This window comes from Saccostrea cucullata, unplaced genomic scaffold, assembly GCF_032062105.1.
Source record: "Saccostrea cucullata isolate Sc308-1 unplaced genomic scaffold, CSIRO_AGI_Scuc_v1 ctg18120, whole genome shotgun sequence".
NCBI lineage: Eukaryota > Metazoa > Mollusca > Bivalvia > Ostreida > Ostreidae > Saccostrea > Saccostrea cuccullata.
The window spans coordinates 155-11,290 of record NW_026933935.1 but is presented as its reverse complement, the minus strand read 5'-3'; the positions used below and the strand labels follow the sequence as shown (position 1 = coordinate 11,290).

General features: G+C 33.5%; 1 pseudogene; it reads left to right on the top strand.

Annotated features, from left to right (window-relative positions):
- Positions 1-1,362: 1,362 nt before the first annotated feature.
- Positions 1,363-10,872, top strand: LOC134239667 (uncharacterized; annotated as a pseudogene).
- The last annotated feature ends 264 nt before the right edge of the window (positions 10,873-11,136 follow it).

Genomic DNA, 11,136 nt, shown 5'->3' with positions numbered 1-11,136 from the left:
TTTTCGTTTAAGTGCTGAAATGTTTAAGAAATTGTTTTCAGTTGTTTTTTCCCCTCTTTTCCTCTGCATAACTCGTTGTCTCCTGAATTTATTTTTGTTTTTAAATTTTCTCTCAGAATCTTGTAAACTCACTTTGTGCCTTAAAATATTAGGTTAAATTTATATCATTTATATAGTTTCTTTTGTTATGAAATTTATTATATTTGATATCTATTCTACAAAATTTGCATTTGTGATTTCATAATGTTTAATCCTCTTCATGTCTTATTATGAAATATTTTCCTAGCACAACTTTTTAGTTATTTTTACATTAATTATAATCGGCTATTAATTAACATTTTGTTCATTCTTTTAACATAATCCGCAAAATTGTCCTTTGAATTTTGACAACCCTTCCCTCCTCGGACTGAAATGTTGTATAAATCTTCTGCTAAAATGTCCATTCACACCTTTTGGGAAAGGGGAAAGGTTGGAGGGGGGGGGGGAGGGGGGGGGAGTGGAACGATCTCTCACTCGTTGTATCGGAACTCCTCGATCTCTATTCGTACTTTCACTTTCTTTTTTGTAATCGTGTTGACATGACAGTTGTCGGTCCTCCGTACTGATTCAGTATTTTGACTTCATGTTGGATATTATTTAAGTATTTGCGGGGTTCAACGTTCATCAAACATGGCAAATGAGAAGAGGACCGTTCTAGTTACAGATATGTCAATGAAAAAGCCGTAAAGTTAAACTTACATATTATTCTATTTCGATTATGCCTAAACTGAAGACAAATCAATCTCAGTCTGTAATACTATCTTGTATGAGAATAGGAGAAAATGTATGGCTGGACCACAATCAAATCCGGGACCCCTGTTTCATTAGTCAGGTGCTCTAGCTACCGACTGAGCTACCCAGGCCAATTAAAAATTCCACGGCCAAAACAATTAGTGGTACATGTATTACATCCCTCCCTCCGTTTTATCGTTTTCGCCCTCGAAGACACAACACCTGACAGGCTTTCACCTGTTCACCTGAAAATCCATATATGCAATTTTTATTCACAGTCGTTTCACATAATTATATGAAAATAAAGATTTTCTCTCTGTATATATTTTGTGAAACGACTGTGAATAGAAATTATATGTATACCAATTTAAGTGGTATAAAAATATACTATGATAAGGCAGGATAAACTTTATTTTGAAGTATTTGATTTTTATGTGCCCAGGTCAATAGATCGGGGGCGTATATTGTTTTTTGTCCAGTCTGTCTGTTTGTCTGTCTTTGCCTTTGTTACATTGTCACCAGATGCCTTTGTTACAAACACATCTTGTTTTAAAATTAATTTTCATAACAAAACTGCTTTCATTATTTCAGGATTTGGTCCTTTTGGGGAACATTCAGTCAATGCCAGCTGGGTGGCTGTACAGAATCTAAAGAGGAGAAACTTGTTACATGATGTTAGCGTCCCTATTGAAGACATCTCAGTAGATTATCAGGAAGTCAGCCAGATTGTACCAGAGTTGTGGAGACAGAAAGATCCTGCGGTACTGTTCGTCTTATTTATGATATAAACAAAAACCTAGTCACTTATTAATCTCAGTCAGACGAGCTTTTGTTTTATTTACTTAGTACTATTACCATTTTGTACTAAAGTCTTCGGTTACATGTACATTCAATTTAAGCTTAACGTAAATTCTACGAAATGAATCATTAAGGACGATTTATATATTAGATTAGATTTATTTTCAAAATGTAGATCGAGGTTCAGCTTTAAAAATAATTAACATAATAAGGTCTCGGTGTATGAATTTGATTCAGTCATTACTCATTTTACTGGCCATCAAGACGTTCTTTGGAAAAAAAAACTTTTAGGAAAATCAACGAGTTATCTAAAGTACTGTAGAAGTACTTTTTTTCTGCATGGTATTATTTACGCTGTGTACACAAGGCAGTCACAAATTTTCTGCGGAAATTTGTCCAAGCGTATCAAATATAAATATAAGGCATATAGTGACAGGAAATCCTGTGCAATTTTCTACACGCGGTTTCAACAGAAATTGAGATTCCGCGGAATTATGACCCCGTGGAAAAAAGAACGTCTGCAGTAATTGTATTTTAAAATATATTTAATAAAATTTGTCCGCATTATAATTTATATACTAGATTGAATAAACTGTAACATATTTTGTTGTTTTTGAAAATACTAAAGGCTTTATTTGAAAATCATCATTGTCGCCCATCATAAAATTATACTTTATATATGCTAGATACACATATTTTCCAGCATACATGATTTTTAAATTGTGGGCGAAAAGGATAGTGCAGATTTTGCAACCTTCATAGGCATCGGATCCGGGGGGGGGGGGGGGGGGGGGGGCTTAGGTCCCCCACTTTTTTCCAAAGATAAGTGTAGACATTGGACATTGCTGCGTAGGTTTAGCCCCTCCCCCCACTTTCCACAGACGTGTTGCAGTATAGGCTTAAAATGAGGAAAGTGGTGGTGTTTGGAAAAAAAATTGGTATTGAAGTTCGAACCTACCCCCCCCCCTCCCCCAACACACACACACACACACACACACACACTTAAAGAGAGAGAGAGAGAGATGTTGCAATACACTTTGATCAATAAAAGCAAATTAAAAGTAGATGTATTTCTATAAAATATTAGAAAACAGAATAAGATTTTAGCAATTGAGCCAAGATTAGATGAATACATTTCTATGCTTACAATTTTGCTAAACAGTGCAAGCGGAAAATTCTTACAAGGAAATAAACACTGGAATAGACAAGGAAGCTTGTGAATGGCAAATGTTTAATTTAATTTTGATCCTACATCAAATCAAAACTACTTAATAGAATTAAGACAAAACAATTTTCATCTTTAGGATGGAGAATGTTGTAGCTGAAGAGGAAACGATAGAAAGTAAATCTACAGCTTGTGTTGACTCCAGTTATCTTCATTATTATCAGAAAAGATTAATTGTTAAAAATATATTGGCATAAATATACAAGTATAATTTTGTATTTTATCACATTTGAATGAAAGTTTGTATTATATTTTTGTTTCTTTTAACATAAAAAATCCCGAATTGGTTTTGTTTATTTTTTTTTGTTTTTGTTTTTATTTAGACACTAGCAGAAAATATCAACATGGAGAAGGTATTTGTACTGTGTTTATTCTAGATATGTCAGAGAGCATGAAATGGGAAGGATTTCGCCAAATGAAAGAGATTTTTATTGACATCATGCAAGGTATCATCATCAGAATTCATGTAGAAATATTTTATTGATTCTAATGGATAATTCTTTCCTCTACATCGATTTAATTTTCAAAGTCGTTATGCATTCAAGACAAGCACAGAAACATCCTTATGTAGTGTGGTTTGAAGTTTGTTCAAATCATGAAAACCGGGATAATTAATGATATGAATGTGATAGAATAATTCTAATGTAGTGTACATTGTTCAAGTCATGATCCCCTGAAGTAAGGAGGAATCATAATATATGTTTTTCACAAAAATATACTGGTTAACCTGCCTGTTGAGAAAGCAAAACTCTTGATTGGAATTTTTTCTACAAAAGTCGTTTTGATATTTTTGTTGTGATAGATTGACTAAAATTGTACTTTGTTATACATGCCAATCCTTTGGAACACCCAAATTAAAAGTAACTAGTGCTAATTGTAACGGGAACCGTTACAGTTGTTCCCCAAACGCTCCCCCGACTTCATTTTGGTGCCTCATTCCCTCTAAACTTCATCAAATAAACTAAACTCTATGCATCTTAAACTTAAACAACGTTTTTCCTAAAGTATACCAAGTATATAGCAAATTTTTACATTGTACGTGCGCACATTTGCATGCATATGCGGAATGACAATATCATTGTATCTACACTATTAATTTATTTAATGTACTTAATATCAAGGCATTTAATCAAAAAGTATTCGAAAATACGTTAAACAAGTGCATTTGTAATTATACGCATTGCACGTGCACGCACGTGCATGCATGTGCATGATGACCATACCTTATTGTAGGGGTCCATCAAAACTATCTATGTTCTAAATTCCATCCTGTTTGGCTGAAAACCAAGGGAGTTATAGCCATTTAAAGTTTTAGCCAATCAGATTGCAGCGCACGTGCATGCGCGTAATTTCATGTAAATTATTTTGTATCATATCGTAGGATATCTTAATGCATGACTGTGTTTTAAATTTCAAAGTATTTTGTCAAAAAACGAATAAGATATTGAGATTTTTGTTTAAGCCAATCAGAGCGAAGCGCACGTGCATGCGCGTGCGTTCATGGTTATTTGACCATTTCCTCTTGTTTATAATACTAATATAATTATTCTTATATTCTGAGTTTCAAGACATTTCATAAAAAAATAGAACAGGTACGGCTATATCAATTATACTGGTCATTTTACATGTTGCACGTGCGCGCTCTTGCAAGCACGTGCGCGCAAAATGACCTTGATTCCGCAAATCTACATAACATGTCTACTTACCCTAAAAAGGTTTTACCTACATCAGCTGAACAGTTTACAAGATCATTCGCGGACAAATAAGTACCCAGGAAGAAGAAAAATAATAATAAGAAACAGAGTAAAAACAATATGTTCCCCAACTTCGTTTGGGGAACATAATTAACATAGATTCAATCACATCTGTTCTATATTTAGTTTCGATTGACTGACCGTTTGACAGACATGCTTAACCTTCTATGACACCCGACCCTATCTCTTAACTTTTCAGAGGTTAAATGTATGCTTTTATCATATATAATTGTTCATGTATAACTTATAGTTTTATTTTAATTCTGAGAATGATTAGTGTTTCTTTTCTTTTTACCTTATGTGTTGTTTTTCTTGTTTGCTTTTGTTTGTATTAGTAACAAATTTTTCTTATTATTATGCAGTTCTAAATTAAATTTGTTACATGTAACGTTCATTCCTTTTGTGCATTTTATCTTTATTGTATAAACTTTAAATCTTTTCCCTTAATTTTTAGAGTATGAAGCTTTACATTTAGATGACAATATCGCCGTGATAGGATTTGGAGAAGAAACTAAATTTCTTCATTATTACTCCAACAATTATTATTCCATCAAGAAATGTCTAGGCAAGTAGTATTTAGCTATATTCACAAGTTTAATACAAGCATTATTTTTTGGGTCTCTTAATTTAAACTTTAATAGAGCATTAAAGTAAAATAAGCATCAATAGGATATATATTAGAATGTGCAGTTACATAAAACCAAATGGATAAAGTCTATGTTATTGTTTAATATAAAAAAAAATTATTGACGGTTTGTTAAGGGGGGGGGGGGTGATATTTTTCATTTTTGTTTTAATAACACATGGAATTATTTTCTGTAAAATTTATACCCATAGATAACTTTGACTGTAAAGAACCATCCCCTATGGAAGCGGGGATACTGTTGTCATTGTCGTGTATTCAGTTCGGAGGAGGTTAGTGCTAATAAAAATCAGAAAACAACAATAGGGATTTTGAATGGAAGGTTTTAAGAGCACTGTGTATAGTTGCAATGTTGCATACTATCGTATAATACATGTACGCATGAAAAAGGTAAGAATAAGGAAGATAAAGTCACTGTCTAAAAGCTATTTTAAAGGCAGTGTGTAATTTTCTAAGAAAAAAACCCGAAAATATATACTGCAGTAATATGTTGATAATATATTACTTTACAAATTTCTGGAAAGTTGAATATACAGAAAAATTATGCTTTTGTTCTTAGTCTATAATCAATTAAAAACTATATTTGGATAGCTCTAGATCGCTGTGATATGTTGGATGCCTTATGTCCCCATATGAGCGGAAACTCCCCAAGAGTGACGTTAAACAACGAGCAATTAAATATATCGCAAGCGAAATACATTTTAATAGTATTTCAATGAATATTTCATGATATTTACAATATTTGAAGGTCACACAGTAACTCTGGATCCTCTTGTAATCAGAGCTAGGGTTGTTGTGATAACTGATGGACATCCCACTGATATGTCTCGTACTCTGGAGTCGTACAATACATCAACTGACAGTGAGGTGATTTCTTATCAATGACATAAACATTGTTATACGACATAGGTATATTACATAGAGAATAATACATACCCTTTTCCATATCACATCCTGTATCAGCCCGAGACACCAATATCAGCCAGAGGGCCGAAGGCCCGAGGGCTGATATTGGTCGAGGGCTGATACAGGATGTGATGTGGAAAAGGGTATGTTTTATTATATTTATTACATACTTAGTAATAAAATACAGAACACATTAAGTTGAGAAGAAAATAAGTAAATAATCATGCACAGACTTCTTAAAATGTACACAGTCTATTGTCTCATACAGTTTCAGTTTGTTTCTGTACTTCTATTTCAAGTGTCTCCAATCCGTAATTTGAAAATAATCTATTTCATCAAGATTAACCTTATTTTCAAAAAGTTAAAATAAAGAGAATATGAACCCACCAAAAATTGTGTATGATCACAAGTACTGTTTTTGTGGTTTAATTTACTAAGGGTGTGATATTGACGTCACAATAGCCGTATCAGCCCTGCAGGGCTGATACGGCTATTGTGACGTCAGCCATATCGCATATGCAAAAAACCTGTATTTATTACTAAGTATGTAATAAAAAGGTATATTTAATACTACACATGAATAATTAAAAATATAATATATAAAGTTTTCAATAAAGTCATACGTATTTTTTTTCTTTTAAGACATTCAATAGACTTTTGTGTCTAGTTAGTGACAAAGGAAAATGTAGCCCGTTTACATTTATAGCTGTTGGCAAAGCTCCAAATTATGTAAGTGTTCATTCCATCCATGCATGAAAAGATTCATTTCAGAGATTAAAAAAATAGATTATCAATATAAAATAAATTACTTCATAGAATCTTTTAGGGGCATTGGCAGTTTCGTCCAGGGGAGGACGAATATTGCATCCTGAAGAAGCTCGACAGACTGCCCGGTTTTCCTTAAACAGCGTGAGTATTCTTGGTTGAAATAAAAAGAAACCAGACGATAATCAATCTCAAAAGACCCATTTAATCAATTCAAATTTTGAAGAAGACAAATATAGACCTCTATCAACGTTAGAGGAGGAATCAAGTGCCATTGAAAGCAAAAATTCCCTGTCGAACGAACACAAAATCTGTCCTTGTCATGATCAGACAAATTAAAATTTTTAAATACACGGAGAAATAGTCTTTTGATAAAAGAAAATGAACTTTCAAATAATAATGGTAATAAAATGCAATATTAGTCAAAGTATTGAGTTAATGTAAGTTAGGCTCAACGGGACAGCAAAACATCTACTTTGTCATTTTCAAAAACATTATATAACATTCAAAAACATTATATAATTATTTAAGGAATCACTGTCTAGTTAGGAGGGTATGTCAGGACATCAACAATAGTGGGAAACATGGGATAATTTGCATAACGGGCGAAGCCCATTATGCTTAAATTATCCCATGTTTCCCACTATTGTTGATGTCCCTGACATACCCTCCTAATTAAACAGTGATTCCTTATATTTCCATTTCATTGTGAAATAAAATTGTAGATTTAGACTTTAAAAATGTAGATAAATAGATTTAAATCACATGATGACTTCCATGCCAATTTCAATAGTCCTCGCCAACCGACGTCAAACACACAGGCAGCCGCACGAGAATTACATGCATATTTGGCCTCCTTAGCGTCAGACACAGAGACAGATGCGCACGAGAATTGCATGCGTATTAGGCCTCCTTAGCTCCCGACCTATCGACCTGCCTAATTTGCATTCCGGCAGAATTATCTAGAAATAAACTACCCCTTACTTTCATAGAGTTATCACAGAGAAAAAAATTAGAAATGGAAATATATTCGTGTACATGCATATCCATTCTAATTAAAATATGCTATTATTAAGAATGAAATTATGATATTTGTTCAAAATTCAATTTTGTAGAGAATGGCAAATAATTTGTTAAATCATTATCCAGAGCAGTCAATATCGGAAAATCTAGTAAGAAGGACGGTATTACAAACAAGAATTTATCAACGTTCAAGTGAGGATGATATTGTAAGTTCACTCTACATGATACATTTAGAATTCCAAATATACACGTTGTCTTTTATAAAATCGATACTTTTGAAATGATTCTGGTTAAAGGATATTCAGATTTCCACAAATCAATTTTTAAAAAGTCAGTCAAATATACATGTATAGAAGCCAGAATTGAGGCAAAATTTGGTTTGGATACAAATTAGACGCCAAAATAAAGGCCGGGCCAACTTGGAAGTCAGGCCAAAGGGACAGACCAGGTTTTATAATATGCCAAATGCTAAAACTGAATACATACTTTCAGTATATATACTACATTGTGACAAATCCTCTGAAAATAAAAGGTGATAAGACTTTTTTTAGATCTTTATTTTAAACATTATTTCGTTATCTACTAACTCTGTTCTAAGAAAAGCAAAAACCTTTGATAACTTCAAAGTTTTCTTATTTTCAAAGAATATTGAGTGACTTTAAATTATTTGACTTGTAATCATGTAATGAAGCAATTATGAAAAGAATAAGTTTGAGATTATAGTAAATCTTTATTCAGAATCAAAATGTGAAATATTGAATGAAAAAAGTGTATATAACGAAGACGAGGAAGTGTTAGGTGAAAGTCTTGATGAAGCATTCATAGAGCGATATTCTACAATGCCGTGTGTTGGTACGAGAGTAAGAAGAGGCAAAGACTGGGGATGGGAAGATCAAGATAGTAATGGAGTGGGCACGGTAGTTGGTCGTAGTACAAAAGGTAATTAATATTTTACTTTATTTAGAGAATTTGAATAAAGCTAGATTTTCTGAAAATTACATGTGTTTAAGCCTTAGGATAATAGTACAATTCTCTGTTGACTTTGGACTATAAGTAAGGCGTGTTATTCTCGACGTTACATCTGAAATTTACACAACTTTCATTCACTGTTGAAATATACATGACATAGAAATTCGGGCGAATGTTGACGAGTGTAGCGAATATCCAATGACAGCTATTCGTGCGGCAAAGAGGTGGGGCTTAAATCGTCTCATCGTTGTCAACAACAATTTAAAGTTCAAACTGTTATTATTTTCTTAACCAATTAGAATCTATTAGCCATTTGATAGACGTAAATTACGTAGCGCCGAGAATACCACACTTTACTGAAAGTCCATGGATGACACAGAATTGTACTATTACCCCCCCCCCCTCCCAATTTTATATATAAATAGGCGATACCATTGTTGTAACCGATTTCCTGGGGGTTAAAATGATGAAAATTGTACGTATAGATTCCGCACAATAAAAAATTGCGCTAGTTGATAGAGCAATTGCTCCATAATCAAAAGTTCAGGTCAGCATGGTGCAGTGGTTAGAACGTCTGCTCTAGAGTCGCAGAGTAAGGAGTCAATCCTTACGTCGCGGGTTCGAATCAGACTGTGGGACGTGGAGACCTGTCTTTCGGATGAAACCGTATAAACCGATGTCCAATGTCACAGTAGGTGCTGGCACGAAAAGATCCCTCCCTGCTCAATGAACCTAAGTATCGAGTAAAGGATAGAATTTGCAGCTCACAACCGGCAAGTGGTGGCATCTCCATATGATTGAAAAATTCTCGAGAGAGACGTTAAACAGTGTACAATCAATCAAAGGTTCAGTGGGTTCGAACCATGGCCACGTTGACCTAAGTCGATAAAAAATGAAATGCAACTATTTCTTTGCCAAGCGTTTGAAACTTTAAAATATAAGGTATGGATCTTTCGGACGAGACCTTAAAAACAGAGAGTCCGGATCGCAGCAGGCGTGCGCCCTCACTGCTAAATAGCAGTTAAGGTCTAACCCTTCACCGGTAAATTTTGAAATTTCTTTCAATCAACCCATCCAATGCACTAAAGTGCGTGATTTTATCATTCAGAACATAACAGTGTTTATAAATATATGTTTTTCGACGAATCCTAGTGAAGTTGATTATTGAATGTATAATAAAACAATTTGTGAACATTATCATAGTTGGATGGATAAATGTTGAATGGGACAACGGCAGGCTCTTGGATTACTGATATGGATATAACGGATTATTTGAAGCATATGATTTAACCGTTTGTGATGAACCACGGATAACAGAAAAAGGAAAAGTTGCAGTTGGATGTCTGGTGAAGAAAGGTTAATATATACCTATTGCATGGTATTTTTTTGTTAAGGTTGTCGGCTATATACTTGAAAACCAGTTCTCATTTAGAGGAGATTGTTGCCCAATTCATTTTGTCCCTAAAAACTGAAAAATGTTTTGTTTCTATTTACATTACAAAAGTAGAGAACAATTGAAAAGGAATCATACATATCAATTTTAACTTTTTAAGGACCCGATTGGCAATTGGGTGACCAAAACGGCAGCGAGGAGAGCATTGGGACTGTCTATCGAGTAAAACACAATGGGGTTGTGCATGTAAGTATTGACATGTAATTGGTATACCATTATTCAGTTGTATGTTTTCTATTCATCTCCGTTCATAATTACTATTACTTTCAGGTGCGATGGCCAAATGGTAACAAAAGTAATTATAGATTTGGCCACAAAAATAAATATGACCTTGTATTATGGTGAGTCAACTTGCATAATATCCTGTTTATAAAACATAGCGGAAATAAGATTTTTTTACATAGATGAATATTCTGTATAGAATTCTGTATTTTTTAAAAGGAGTTTTTAGAGATTTAGAGATTATTCATATTTTAGTGATCCAAATGATCATGAAAGTGTGGAATCTCTGAAAAATTCAACAAGTCGTCTAAATGGAAGAAAATCAGACTTTGATAAGGAATGAAAGTGAACAAGAGTACACAACTAAATGCAACATCTGAAATGCCTGATTGAATGGAAATGATAAAAATTGTCTTTATCTTTTTATATTTAATCTAGACAACAGTGACAACTAAACCACTATAAAAGAAACATTTAAGACTCAACAAAACATATGTTGCAAAAACAGTATATTTGTCAAAGAATCATGAAATAGATGAAAGAAAACAATAACGATGAACTTTAACTTAACACAAGTTAATGTGGTACATGTTTCACGGCCCACATG